At 45.2% G+C, this 15923-nt stretch overlaps 1 long non-coding RNA gene and 1 other non-coding gene across 2 annotated transcripts in view; both read right to left on the bottom strand.

Annotated features, from left to right (window-relative positions):
* LOC124774967 overlaps positions 1-15923 on the bottom strand; it is an 805902-nt gene that overhangs the window by 694300 nt on the left and 95679 nt on the right. The window lies entirely within an intron of this gene.
* On the bottom strand, positions 4094-4200 carry LOC124778154. The gene has a single exon (XR_007015866.1). It is a non-coding gene; the product is annotated as a U6 spliceosomal RNA (small nuclear RNA).

The raw sequence follows: 15923 nt of genomic DNA, 5'->3' as shown, positions 1-15923 counted from the left end.
TGTTACTTGCAAGTCTACTAGTATCAAAAATTGGCATTATACTGAAGAAGAATACTTTGAGAGGTTATGTCTGGACCACAGCACTGTTTGGACAGTGGGATAAACGGAAAAGAAGAAAATGGAAACGTTTAGGATGTGGTATCACACAAGCATGTCCAACTTTAAGTGGACAGACAATGTAAAAAGTGAGATTTTGTACATAGTCGGTGAGCGAGGAATACCTGGGAAATATTGACTAAGAGAATAGGCAGGATAAAAGGACATGTTTTAAGACGTAAGAGAATAACTTTCAAGGGACTAGGAGAGCCGTAGCGGGCAAAAATTGGAGGGGAAAACATGGATTGCAATATTACTGCGCATTAACTGAAGAAGTTGAATGTATGTGAGAGATGAAATCAAAAGGCTGTCGTGGCAGAGAAAGTTTTGCCAGGGTATATCCAAACATTCGGAAGACTAATTACTATGAAATAATCAAAATTGAAAGAAGTACTTTCCTACATCTACATCTACATGGTTAGCCGCGCGGGATTAGCCGAGCGGTCTAGGGCGCTGCAAAAAAATGGTTCAAATGGCTCTGAGCACTATGCGACTTAACTTCTGAGGTCATCAGTCGCCTAGAACTTAGAACTAATTAAACCTAACTAACCTAAGGACATCACACACATCCATGCCCGAGGCAGGATTCGAATCTGCGACCGTAGCGGTCGCTCGGCTCCAGACTGTAGCGCCTAGAACCGCACGGCCACACCGGCCGGCTATGAGGGGCTTTATTATGTTTAATTTTTTTTATTTTTTGCTGGCACTAATTCCTCCAGTTGGTCCCGGTGGAGGTTTGAGTCCTCCCTCGGGCATGTGTGTGTGTGTGTGTGTTTGTCCTTAGGATGATTTAGGTTAAGTAGTGTGTAAGCTTAGGGACTGATGTCCTTAGCAGTTAAGTCCCATGAGATTTCACACACATTTGAACATTTCTTTCTACATGGTTACTCTGCAATTCACACTTAAGTGCCTGGCAGACGGTTCATCGAACCATTTTAATACTACTTCTCTCCCATTCCACTTTCGAATGGCGCGTGGGAAAAAGGAAAACCTAAATATTTCCGTTGGCGCTCTGATTTCTCTTATTTTATTATGATGATCATTTCTCCCTACGTAGGTGGGTGTGAACAAAATATTTTCGCATTCGGAAAATAAAGTTGGTGATTGAAATTTCATAAATAGATCTCGCCGCAAAGAATATCGGCTCTGTTTCAGTGACTGCCACCCCAACTCGCGTATCATATCAGTGACACTCTGACCCCTATGGAACACGAAAGGAGCTGCCCTTCCTTGCACTCTTTCGATGACCATCAACCAGTGAGGTAACGTAAATGTCGTTTATAAAAGCGCACTTTAAGGGTTGCCGAAAGGGAGCGGAGTGGGCGCAGGACCAGAGGAGCCCTGAGCTGCGCCGTAAATGCCGTGTCTGACAGGGCAGTCGCCGGCTTCCGCCCTCGGATGCCGCGACAATTCGGTGATTGGTCGTAAACTGTTTCCTGTCTGGGAGCTGCGGTACACCGCACTGTTGTCCCCCTTTTAACGATGTCGCCGAGCGTGGGAGCCATTGTCCGTAAACAATAACAGCTCCCCCGTACCTTGCACCACTTCCAGTTTCCTCCCTTCGGAGTAATGGTTCGGTACGGTTTGTAATCAACGACGTAACATCAGTCTTACACGGGAATTAATGTGTCATTAAAATTTATTGCTTAAGAGGGTCGCTTGTAGGGGTACTTCTGTACAATTTGCGTCCGATTCAGTACATACTCATCATATACCATCTGTTCGTATTTTAGTAGTCGCTCAAAGTTCCCATAAGTGAAGATGGAGATGACATACATAATTTCCCAGTTGATATGTGCTTTTCGATCGGACTCCATTTCCGCCGATTGTGTATGTGTCAGTGCTCTTTTACCACAAACTCTTCCCCGAATGGATGTATGATAACTGTGTCGCTTCCCACGCCCGGGTTCCCGGGTTCGATTCCCGGCGGGGTCAGGGATTTTCTCTGCCTCGTGATGACTGGGTGTTGTGTGGTGTCCTTAGGTTAGTTAGGTTTAAGTAGTTCTAAGTTCTAGGGGACTGATGACCATGGATGTTAAGTCCCATAGTGCTCAGAGCCATTTGAACCATTTTTGATAACTGTGCCCGGCCAAATTTGCACCCCTACAAAAACCTGTGAAGCCGCGCGGGATTAGCCGAGCGGTCAAAGGCGCTGCAGTCATGGACTGTGCGGCTGGCCCCGGCGGAGGTTCGAGTCCTCCCTCGGACATGGGTGTGTGTGTACGTCCTTAGGGCAATTTAGGTAAGGTAGGGTGTAAGCTTAGGGACTGATGACCTTAGCAGTTAAGTCCCATAAGATTTCACACACATTTCAACATTTGAACAAATCTGTGAAATTTGCGCCCATTAATCCTGGATAATACCTGCTCACTGCGTCACGGCCAGCCTGTACTCAGGGAGAGCCTCGCCCGCCGGAAATGAACCACATGCCCGCAGTGAGTGCTGTGCTCCCCTGTCTGAATGGTGCTGACACGCGATTAGTGTGTGTTTGTGTGTGTGCGCGCGTGTGTGTGTTTGGAATCTACAGGCACTCAACGGCGGATTCTCAGTACTCTTACAAATATCAAAACAAACGAATCTAGCCGGCCGGAATGGCCGAGCGGTTCTAGGCGCTACAGTCTGGAACCGCGAGACCCCTACGGTCGCAGGTTCGAATCCTGCCTCGGGCATGTATGTGTGTGATGTCCTTCGGTTGGTTAGGTTTAAGTAGTTCTAAGTTCTAGGGGACTGTTGACCGCAGAAATTGAGTCCCATAGTGCTCAGAGCCATTTGAACCAAACGAATCTAGATAAAAAGGCACTTTGAGGAGTAAACCTACAAACTCGTGTCGACACACATAATCACTCCATCTCACACGCCGTAAGACAACGGAGGAAAGGTGAAAGGTGCTAAACCTGGAATTCAAACACAAAGAAAACGACAGAGGAGCTACAGTAACAGCGCAGAGAAATTTGACTGGCTGGTCACTTGCAAAAATCATGGGTGAGCCAGTCACCCTTTTAATAGAATGAGATTTTCACTCTGCAGCGGAGTGTGCGCTGATATGAAACTTCCTGGCAGATTAAAACTGTGTGCCGGACCGAGACTCGAACTCGGGACAAATATTAAAACAAACGAATCAAGCCGGCCGCTGATATGAAGGTCCCGAATTCGAGTCGCGGTCCGGCACACAGTTTTAATCTGCCAGGAAGTTTCATACCAGCGCACACTTCGCTGCAGAGTGAAAATCTCATTCTGGAAACATCCCCCAGGCTGTGGCTAAGCCATGTCTCCGCAATATCCTTACTTTCAGGAGTGCTAGTTCTGCAAGGTTCGCAGGAGAGCTTCTGTAAAGTTTGGAGGGTAGGAGACGAGGTACTGGCAGAAGTAAAGCTGTGAGGACGGGGCGTGAGTCGTGCTTCGGTAGCTCAGTTAGTAGAGCACTTGCCCGTGAAAGGCCAAGGTCCCGAGTTCGAGTCTCGGTCCGGCACACAGTTTTAATCTGCCAGGAAGTTTCGCCCTTTTAATACATTAAGAACATCTCTCTAAAATTTTTGGAAGCAAGTTGGACGTACTACGAAACCTTAAAACTCTAAACACATCCATATTTGTTTGTGAATATAAACCGCATTTGCTTCTGAATTGTATTTTATTTCTCCCAGACGCGTTTCGCCTGGAAGAAATAAAATGCGGTGGAGCAAGAGAACGTGATTTTTATTCATAAAACAAATATTTCTGGGTTTGCCTAGGAGGATGGCCACGCAAGAAAAGTCGTCTAAGCACATCCGTTTGAATGTCACTTAAAATAGAGGGCACACTTGTCGACAAATCTTCCGCTCACTTCTGGTCTCAAAATGATACTATTAAAACGTGGAGCCACAAGCGCCACAAATTGGCGTGTCCTCTCGCAGGAGCAAGAAGCCAATGCTGATAGGCCGTGGCCTAAGCGAAGACAAGTAAAGAGGGCTTCATCCCGCCTGCGTGGCTGGAAGGAGGTACGCGTGACCGCGTTGTCGGCAAATATGTGGAACACTTCACGAATTTTGGAGTCATCTTTGCGCAGGGTCTGTGCTAACCTTCTCTGTATCGTTCCAATTTTAGTATACGTACCGTCGAAGCGAGTACTGTGACGTCGATGCCACTAAGCAAATAACCAGCAAGGTAATCAAATGATTGTGCTCCGGCAAGAATAACTAGAGCGTCACCACGTGTCGATACAACGATCTAAGGTATGCACTCTTACATGAGCGTACTGCACAGATTCCAGGCGTTTTAAGACCACCTTCTCCCTCTTATTATTTTTTATAGTTACTATGCTCTTTTATAACAAATCTTACTTAATATACTATTCTATAAACCTAATAAGTCTTCCACGTGGCAATAAAGACAACTATACGCAGAAATAATCAGAAATATTGCTTCTATTTAACTCTCGCACCTCTGCAAAGATGAGTGAGACACATGTTAGTGTCGATGGGCTTGAGAAGCGGCTGAAATCTAACACTGAACAAAGCTCCAGTCACAAGCTGCTCGTCCAGGCCGTGAACTTCCACCGCCATGTCAACCGCCCGCCTTGCGGTGCCATGCAGATGCCGTGTGGAGGGCCCTATTGTCAATACACCCCTCTCCCAGCCGTTTTGTAGACGTTCGAGACCGCGGAACCGCCATAATTCGGTCAAGTAGCTCCTCAATGGGCATCACAAGGCTGAGTACACCCCGTACCAGTCCTCATTGCCAGTAGCGGGAATCGAAGCCGCGTCCTCCACGTGACAACCATTTACGCTGACCGCATAGCTACGGAGATGGAAAATAAAGTTTCAGTGCCCGACTGAATACGTATTAGATTTTATACCAAATTAGCGTCTGAGTTAGTCCCTTTTTCTAATCATAATCTACCGTATATAACTTGAATAAAAAACCGCGCACAGTAGTTGGAAGAAATCTCCGATCACACCCATATACAAAAAGGGTAGCAGAAGTGATCCACAAAACCACACTCCGATATACTTGCATCCACTTGTTGTAGAATCTTAAATAACATCACCCGCCTGTAATGTATATCGAACAGAATGACCTCCTCATTGCCAACCACCACTCATTACGAAAACATCGACCAAAATCGCATTTTTGTAACATAACTTCCAGAAAGTCATGAATCAAGGCATTCGGGCTGTTTCGAGGTAAAGTCAAGCGCCGGCACGCCGGTCGGAAACGATAGATTAGATAGGGCTGTGAAGAAGAAGTCAGCCAATTGCAAGCGGATCGACCCCTCTCTAGGGCGACGGCAGCGTCCTCGACACGAAGAGGACATTAGCGCCGCGACGCCTGGCCGCGGCCCAGTTGAAGACTAGCACTTGTACGACTTCCACAGCAGAATCGAGAACAGGCACTTGTGTAGCGTCAACTTAGGAACTGGATTACTTCTCTAGTATTACGATTTGTATATACTGAATGGATTTCTTGTTCGTCTGTAGCCCTTTGCTCGCGAAACGTCTGCACCTCACAGAGTTAAGTATTGTAATCATTTCCTTTTGTAATAAAATTTACTAATACGTTTTGCTTGAATTGTTGTCTAGCGATCCGAAAAAGCAGGTTTCCTAGGCACCCCATATTTGACGAGTAGGCAGCATACAACACAGGTAGATGCATTATTTCCTGACTTCCGAAAAGCATTTGACTCAATACTAAACCTGCGCGTATTATCACAAGTACATATATACTTACATGGATATAGTTCTGGCAACACCGGCCATGACCTCAGTCTTCTGTGCGGATGCACACATATTCCCCGAACTCTTACGGGATTTAGTAAGAATGTCTTCCACGAGTAATGAGTGTGTTGGGGTGGGACACTACGAATGTAGTGTGTGGACATACAAGGTGCTGCTGCTACGGTCGCAGGTTCGAATTCTGCCTCGGGCATGGATGTGTGTGATGTCCTTAGGTTAGTTAGGTTTAAGTAGTTCTAAGTCTAGGGGACTGATGACCTGAGATGTTAAGTCCCATAGTGCTCAGAGCCATTTGAACCATTTTATTGCCGGCACGGTAGCTCAGCGTGTTCGGTCAGAGAGCCGGTTGGCCTCTGTAATAAAAAAAAAACTGAGTGGAAGAATAAAAAAAAAAAGAAAAAAAGAACTGGACCGGATGTCATGTGACGTCCGCAACGACTAAACACAACGATTAACAACGAACAAAATGAAGAAAAAAAAAAAAGATGGACAGAGCGTCTGCAATGTAAGCAGGAGATCCCGGCTTCGATTCCCGGTCGGGGCACACATTTTCACCTGTCCCCGTTGATATATATCAACGCCTGTCAGCAGCTGCAGGTATTAAATTAATTCTAATTATCACAAGTACGCTCGTGTGGGTTATCAAGCGAAAGTCGTGATTGAATTGAGGATTTTTTTTTTTTTTAAATAGGGAACGAGCAGCGTGTCATCTGGGATAGAGTGTCATTGCCATGTGTGGAAGTAACTTCGAGTCTGCCCTAGAGAAGTATTTTGGAATCCTTGCTGTGTATGTTGCGTATTAATGACCTTGAAAACAATATTAATAGTAGCCTCAGGTGTTTCGCAGGTGATGGAGCTATGTACATAGAAGTACTATAAAATCAGCAACTTCCTTTAATTGTTGAGAAATGTAAAATTGTACGCTTCGCTCAACGAAAAAGCCTATAAGCCTATGACTACAGTATCAATGAGTCATTACTGGAACCTGTCAACTGATACTAATATCTGCGAGTAAGGGTTTGTATTGGTATGTAGTACAGTTCACACATAGGCTCAATCGTAGGTAATGCAACTGTTAGACGTCGGTTCGTTGGTAGAATACCGGGAGCAAACCATCAGTCTATAGCGGAGATCACTTACAAATCACTCGTGTGACCCATCGTAGAATATTGCTCACATATTCGGAACCCGTACCAAAGAGGACTAACAAGAGATTCGAACATATTCAAAGAAGACCAGCATTACTGGGCACAGGTTTGTTTGACCCATGGGAGAGTGTCACGGACATGCTGAAGAGGTTGAACCGGCAAAGCCTTGAAGACAGACAGAAACAATCCCAAAAATGTCTTATTAATATAAAGAACCAGCTATAAGTGATGAATAAAACAATAAACCACAATCATCTACGTGTAGGTCCCGAAGTGGAGTGCGCGCATGGGCATTCAAACAATCATTCTTCAAATGGTTCAAATGGCTCTCAGCACTATGGAACTTAACATCGGAGGTCATCACTCCCCTAGAACTTAGAACTACTTGAACCTAACTAACCTAAGGACATCACACACATCCATGCCCGAGGCAGGATTCGAAGCTGCGACCGTAGCGGTCGCGCCGTTCCAAACTGAAACGCCTAGAACCGCTCGGCCACACCGGCCGGCGTTCCTGGACAGTTCGTGTTGTTCGCCCTATGTATGATTTGCCGCAATCACACGGAATCTTGTAAACACCTGATTTACGCACGCCCAGGGAGTCTTTAACGGATCCCACCAGTGATGATATTTTGGAAGGAGGGCGAAAGATGACTCTCACTTGATACTTTCTCAATATTCTGCCTATCTGTGAAGAAATATTCCCATTAAATGGTAGACAAGCAGTCGACCTGAAGGCCTCTTCCTTGTTCCGTCGTTTGTAGGTTTGCATCACTCTGTTCACTTGCCTAGTTGAAAAGCCATTCTTCAGAACTACTTTTTGCAGGTGTTCCAGTTCCGCTCGGCGTCAGAGATGGTATGGGCACGGTGGATCAAAGTCTTGAGAACGCCCATTGTTTGTGGTGGATGGTGGCAACTAGTAGCCTGTAGATAAAGGTCAGTATGAGTGGGTTTTCTGTACACAGAGCGAGCAAGTGTGCTATCACTCTTACGTCGCCCCAAGACGTCTAAAAATGGCAAGCAACCATCTTTCTCTATCTCCATGGTAAACTTTATGTTTTCATGTATGGAGTTCATGTGACGTAAAAATTCTTGGAGACGGTCCAGATCATGAGGCCACACTATAAATGTGTCGTTAACGTATCGCCAAAATACTGTCGGTTTAAAAGTGGCAGAGTCGAGGGCTCTCTCCTCAAACTCTTCCATAAAGGGATTGGCCACCAGGGGAGACAAAGGACTCCCCATGGCGACACCGTCAGATTGTTCGTAAAATTCGTTGTTGAATATAAAATATGTAGAGGAGAGAATGTGCTCAAACGCTGTAATGTCTGACAACGAGACTCTCATCAATCGAGATAGCGGTTATCAGCTAAACTCTGCTTGGAATCCTGTTATAGAGAAAATTCGTAGTCGACGTAGTTATCTGCATAAAGATGAAAATCGACCTGATATCGATACGTCAAGCTTTCACCGTGGAGGGCGGGAGGCGCAGCGCACGGAGCCGTTATGAACGCGCACGCTGAGCAGCGCATGCGCAATGTCACCTCAGTATGGCTTTAAACAGCAGAGCTCAGCGCTTACTCGCCAGTACTACTACAGTGGCACACACCTGAAGATGGCCAGAAGACTCTGCGCCGAAATGTCGTGGCAGGACGTTACTGAAATCCAGCAGTTCTCCCGTGTTTTTATGGAACAATAAACGTAGTGTTAATTGCTTAGATACACCTCATTTGTGATACCTTTAAATTTGTTTAGAAATCGAATACTGTTCATTAGTTATTTCTGCTTCGAACCGTACATCAATTTTAGTTACTAGAACCGTATAGGTGATCTGCTGATGAATGAAGAATTAAAAGATTTCAATAGTGGTACTACACCACTACAGGATATGGATTGGCAGAAAATCGAAGAAGGCGAAACTAATGAGAAAAAATGGTTCAAATGGCTCTGAGCACTATGCGACTTAACTTCTGATGGCATCAGTCGCCTAGAACTTAGAACTAATTGAACCTAACTAACTTAAGCACATCACAACATCCATGCCCGAGACAGGATTCGAACCTGCGACCGTAGCGATCGCTCGGCTCCAGACTATAGCGCCTAGAACCGCACGGCCACTCCGGCCGGCTAATGAGAAATAGTAGAAATGAGAATAGCGAGTACCTTGGAATCATAATTGATAATCACGAAATAGATGAAGTTAAGGAATTCTGCTACTTAGGCAGCAAAATAACGTATGATGGGTGGACCAAGGAGGACATAAAAAGTCAACTAGCAGTGGCAAAAAGGACAAAAAAATGGTTCAAATGGCTCTGAGCACTATGGGACTTAACATCTGAGGTCATCAGTCCCCTAGAACTTAGAACTACTTAAACCTAACTAACCTAAGGACATCAAACACATCCATGCCCGAGGCAGGATTCGAACCTGCGACCGTAGCGGCCGCGCGGTTCCAGATTGAAGCGCCTAGAACCGCTCGGCCACTATGGCCGGCGCAAAAAGGACATTCCTGGCGAAAAGGAATACATGGGAAACACTGACACAGAGAAGGTACAGGATGACAGGACATCTGTTAAGACGTCACTGAATAACTTCTGTGGTACTAGGTGGAGTTGTAGAGGGTAAAAACTATAGAGGAAGACAGAAATTGGGTTACGGCTGGCAAATAATTGAAATTGGCGGGGTGTTCTCCCGCCGAAATATCGGCGGTCGCTGAAAGTGTTACCTGGCTGAATTCCCGGAAGTTATTTGAGAATTGAGGATATCAGTTGCAAGTGGTACTCTAAGATGAATACGTTGGCACAGGAGAGGAATTCGAGGTGGGCCCCATCAAACCAGTCAAAAGACTGATGACAGTAAGAAAAGTACACCAGAACCACAGGCCCTGCTGTAAACACAAGGTACCGCCACTGATTCTCTGTTTACTTCAGCGTAGTACCCCAGGACGCCACGGGCCTCGTCCCGCGTTGCTGCTACTGTGTCCGACAGCTGTGTCAACTCCACTGACCCACCTGTCGCCAAGCTGATAGCGAGCTCTTGATGTTTACCGAGGCCGCATTGCTGTTTGGCTGCGTGTGTTTGCTGAGGACGGAACACTGTCGTGTACAGGACGACACGACAGGTAGAATATTTTAATGGACATGGTATTCGTCGTCGACTGTAGAAGTTATTTATTTCAGAATTGCAATTTCTGACTTTGGGCCATTTTCAAGTGGTACTGTGAACTGACATCATTTCACTATATACAGAGCTTTGCACTCGTTTGATGTTACTGTATTTCTACAATTCGAACGCTTATTTTTGAAGCTATCATGTGTACATGTTGGAGGATGTTAAAGTCTACATGCAATGAAGCAAAAGCTTTTGCAGTACAACTTGTAAACGGTCCAAAGGCTGACATTGAAGTTGTAATATAAATAACCTATATAGTCAAAGGCGAATAAGATGTCCTTTAACAAATAAAATATTTAGAAACTTACACAAAGAGATGTAATCTGAAATTAGCATAGACCAACGTACTGTTGTAATTCTTCAAGCTTTCCCGGCGAGGCGTTGTCATGTTGATTAATCGGGTTTCTGCTGGTTAATCGTGCCAGGAAAGACGCGAATAACCGGCAGAAACCCGGTTAATCAAGATGACAACGTACTGTTAACCAAGGGTGGCCTCCAGTTACATAGACACATTCGCAAGACGACATCCAGAAATAGTACTCACCTATAACTACGCAAGTTTATTCATGGAGGTCTATGCAACTAAATGAAAGGTAGAGTGTTTTTTGGCATGTGTGTTCCGCTTCTTTTATTTCTGAAGCATCTTCAGGGGGCTGTAGTACATGTTTCTTTTTATACATATAATAAACATATTACATAGTAGTTACAATATGTTACTATGTGACTTTTGTCATGTTTTCTCTTGTTTCTCAGATTAGAAACAACTTTTTAGCAAAAATATCGTGTTGTTAAACAGTCGTTTGGTGTTACGATTTCCATTGTTCTTAGTACGTATTACTCCCTCCATATGTGTGGACCTGCAGATGGTTTCATTTGGTCCTCATGCTCCAGTTGGCCGATTCCCGGCTTTCCCTGCCCGCTCCCCCCCCCCCCCCCCCCCCCTGTATTGTGGACTAACAACAATAGATTCGTAACACCCAACGATAATTTAATATCACAATATTTGTACTACAAAAGTTGTTTCTAATCTGAAAAACAAGAGAAGAACATGACAAAATGTAACATAGTAACAGATTGCAACTACTAACTACTACTGAGCCATGGCGTGATTAAGTTAGTTGTGCTGTTCTGTCTGGTAGTATCGACTATCCCACTGTATCTACGAGGAACAGTCGGTATCTGTGGGTTGTGTCCTTAGAAGCTCTTTGCTTGCCGATAATTATACGGGTTCGCTGGCCCAAGGGGGAGGAACCAAGTTTCGGGATTGGCAGTCACGAGGTCCGAGCGGCCGAAGCCACGAGCTACGCAAGAAGGGCCTGCGCAGAGGAAGGATACCGGAGTACTCCACCGGGGTCAGCGTCGACTACAAGCAGCAGGCCGACATCCCGTCTGTTAATTGGCAACATTCGTGTTGGACGACCGCTCGTAGTCTGGCTGTCCTCTTCTACCTAGCTGTTATCGGCACCACGCAGTAACCGCCGCGACGCACCGTGGATCCATGGAGCTGCTTGCTGACAAAGGGGAGTAAGATTCTGTAATCCTCGTGGTGATTGGTGTCATTGTCTACCAGACCTCCTACTTATTTTCTGGATTGTACCCGACCCTCAGACTTTTACTCACAAGGGAACATCCCCATCGCACCCCCTTCAGATTAAGTTGTAAGTTGGCACAGTGGACAGGCCTTGATAAACTGAACACAGATCAACTGAGAAAACAGGAAGAAGTTGTGTGGAACTGTGAAAAAATAAGCAAAATATACAAACTGAGTAGTCCATGGGCTACATATGCAACTCATGGACAATGAGAGCACAGGAGCCTCGTGGTCCCGTGGTAGCGTGAGCAGCTGCAGAACGATAGGTCCTTGGTTCAGGTCTTCCCTCGAGTGAAAATTTTACCTTCTTTATTTTTGCATAGTTATTATCTGTCCGTTCGTTCATTGACATCTCTGTTCACTGTAATATGTTTAGTGTCTGCGTTTTGCGACCGCATCGCAAAACCGTTCGATTAGTAGACGAAAGGACGTGCCTCTCCAATGGGAACCGAAAACATTTGATCGCAAGGTCATAGGTCAACCGATTCCTCCACAGGAAAACACGCCTGATATATTCTATACGACACTGGTGACGGCATATGCGTCACATGACAGGAATATGTTGTCGACCCACCTAACTTGTACACTTAGCGAATGGGTAAAAAGATTCTTCTACCTTGCCCGATTTAGGTTTTCTTGTGGATGCGATAATCACTCCCAAAAAAGTGATGAAAACATAAGAGTTTGTCACATAAACTGAAAATAAAAAATTAAACTATTCACTCGATGGAAGATTTGAACTTAGGACCCTTCATTCCGCAGCTGCTCACTTTACCAGGAGGCCACGGCGCTCCTGCGTTCCCAGTGGCCTTGATGTTGCCTATCTTCCCTTGAACTACTCAGTTTGTATATTATGCTTATTTATTCACAATTCCACATAACTTCTTCCTGTTTTCTCAATTGATCTGTGTTCAGTTTTTCAAGGCCTATCCTCTGTGCCAACTTATAACTAAATCTGAGGGGGGTGCGATGGGGAGGTTCCCTTGTCAGTCGGCTCTTTGGTCGTAAATATAGGCCGTAGTATCGAACGAGACATTAGTTGTTTGAAAATTTGTTCTGATACTGCCGGCCGCTGTGTCCGCGTGGTTCTAGGCGCTTCAGTCCAGAACCGTGCTGCTGCTTCGGTCGCAGGTTCGAATCCTGCCTCGGGCGTGGATCTGTGTGATGTCCTTAGGTTAGTTAGGTTTAAGTAATTCTAAGTCTAGGGGACTGATGACCTCAGATGTTAAGTACCATAGTGCTTAGAGCCATTTGAACCATCTGTTCTGATATTATAATGCCCTTCCTTTCTAGTTTATACCCAATTATTAATGTTTTAATGAATCAGCTCCTGGTCGGAAACACATTCGGAACAGCTGTACCAAGGCACAGCTTGCCGTTAAACAAACAGGGGTCTTGTGGTTAGATTTAGATGTTAACTGGTTCAATTTCTTGATTGTAATTGCATTTGAGAAATCTGAAGTACCTGTTGTATTGAGCTGTGCGTTCCTGTCTTTGAAAGACAGCGTTATTATTGGTGTATTTTCACTGGATCCTGTGGCTCCTGGCGGCCTGGGTGGCCGAGCGGTTCTAGGCGCTTCAGTCCGGAACCGCGCGACTGCTACGGTCGCAGGTTCGAATCCTGCCTCGGGCATGGATGTGTGTGATGTCCTTAGGTTAGTTAGGTTTAAGTAGTTCTTAGTTCTAGGGGATTGATGACCTCCGGTGCTCAGAGCCATTTGAACCATTTTTTGTCGCTCCGCCAAGTGAGTTCTCTTGTAACAAGTGCTCATACGTAATGTTTTAAAGCGTTCCTTCAGAGCAGCCTTCTTAACTGAAAAGCCGCTGTCACCGCGGCTTTAGTCGAAATAAGGTTGTTAAAAGGGACGGGTTCGGATCCAGTCTCACCTTGCCTGCTGATTGAAATGAAAAGATTGCTCGCTTTGAAGAAGGCCTTATCATTGTCATAGTTGTTTCCTAATCTGTTTAACCTTTAAGCATCGGTGGGTACCTTAACCCCGAACTTTCGACATATAGGGTCTAAATAAGAAAAAAATTTACATCACCTGTGTGAGTAATGGAAGCGCTCTTGTCATCAGTATTACTTACATGTTTTCATGTGTTGCAGAAGGGCATTTAATAAGACAGACTGCGTCCAGCGCGGTAGTAAACACCACTGTTTCACCCGATAACGGGCGGACTGCAGGTCCAGGCCCTTATAATTATTGTCATATTGTTCTTGATATGATTTGTCTTGTAAAAGCCTATAAATTTCACAAATTTGTTGATTTTTATTTTTTTTATTTGTAGTGAGGTCTTATGGGACCGAACTGCTGAGGTTATCGGTCCCTAAGCCTACACACTACTTAATCTAACTTAAACTAACTTACGCTATGGACAAGACACACACCCATGCCCGAGGGAGGACTCGAACATCCGACGGGGAAAGACTCACGGACCGTGACAAGGCACCTAAGACCGCGCGGCTACCCCGCACGGCTGTGAATTTGTAAAGAAAACAAATGTATGATTATATATTGTTACATAAACAGGTTGTGTGAAAGGAAATTTACATTGGTGGGTCCTCCCTTCCACTTTTTCCTTAACAACAGTAGACACCACGTCTCAACTACGTAATACATTTATTTATTATATATACAAAAAGAAACATGTATTACAAGCCACTGAAGACGCTTCACAAATAAAAGAAGCGAAACGCTTATACCAAAAAGAAACCGCCTTTCACTTAGCTTCATAGAGAGAACACACCTCCATGAATTCTGAACAAAAAAACAAAAACAAAAAAATGACGATACTGAAGTTTATCTGAGAACACTTCGGACAGAGAAACTGAACCGTGAGAAGTGGCGTTCTTCATCTAAAAGTGGGGGGGGGGGGGGGAGGGGGGAGGGCGATTTCGGTGAATCTTACCGCATGGCTGGCGCTGCTGCTTTCCCGTAGCATCGCGAGATACTCGTGATCAGCAAACGACCAAAACGGCGATCGGATCTGACCATCATTTCTCGACTCTACCCAAAGCGGCTATCGTTAAATTCTATCGTAGCATGGCGAAGTGGACGTATGTACAAGAGGAGATCATGAGCGACACAGCAGCAAGTAGACCTACCCGCTTGATTTTTGCAGAATGTGGGCCGGAGCGGCAATGTTCAGTGGTTTTGTTAGCTGGTCGGCGCCTCACACTAGTGTGCTAAGACGGAAGCAAGTAGTTCTGATGCTGACTTGCCGGGTGGTCAAACGGCTAGCTGTACTCACCGCTTCCTTTTTGTGCCAGGGGTTTCCGAACCTGGGGCCGCCTCGGCCGTTGGGACGACGGGCGTTTCCGTTTTCGTGCGCACTTCAAGATCAAGAAGTGCCTCCGTTTAAAACTGAAATTTTTTAACAGCCGCCACCACACTGAAAACTTATTAACTCCTCTCAAATTGACGATAGGCGAAATCTGTTTACAGATTTCGGTTCCTCTGTATGTATGGTTTTACTATTACAAGGTTTCTTTCGTTTCTGTAATTATTTAGGTACCTTACTCGGCGGTTAAGTCTTTAGATACTTCAATATAAAACTGATGTGCTGCTTTGGATAGAGCAACTGTTTGTTCACTACGAAAATTTCGCAAGTCAGTCATATGATTTCATACCCTTTAATTACATCTCGAATCATACTTTGTTTCCTGCCTTGTGCAGCCGCTCACGCGCCCGTCATTGCACGTGGCATTATCGGCAGGGTTCGTAGCACGATGTGTTGTAACACTGTATGACCAAAAGTATCAGTAAACCCCTATGTACTGTGGGTTTAGCCCCCAGATATCACGAGAGGCAAACCAGCTAGTATAAAAGAAGGTGGGGAGCATTGTGTTGTCGGTAGAGAAGCGTAATAGCAAAACGGATCGGTCATCAGACCTCAGTGACTCTGAACGTGGACCAGTCATTGTATGTCACCTGAGTAATGCTTCGGTTACATTTCAACCATTCTGTGTGTCCCTGCATCGACTGCTGGTGATGTGACTGTGAAGTGGGAACCCGAAAGAACAACACAGCTAAAGAAAGACCAGACAGACCTCGTGTATTAACTGACAGGTTTGCGATGATTGTAGTGGTTGTAACGAACCATAAGAAATCGCTGGATGGATTCAGTTGTGAGTTCCAAAGTGCTTCCAACAATCCAACTAGTCCGATGATATGAGATGCCATTGGACGCTGGATGACAGATAACGAA

Source organism: Schistocerca piceifrons, chromosome 2 (assembly GCF_021461385.2).
Source record: "Schistocerca piceifrons isolate TAMUIC-IGC-003096 chromosome 2, iqSchPice1.1, whole genome shotgun sequence".
Lineage (NCBI taxonomy): Eukaryota > Metazoa > Arthropoda > Insecta > Orthoptera > Acrididae > Schistocerca > Schistocerca piceifrons.
Note: the sequence above shows the minus strand (reverse complement) of the source record. Positions and strands in the feature narration are given on the sequence as shown.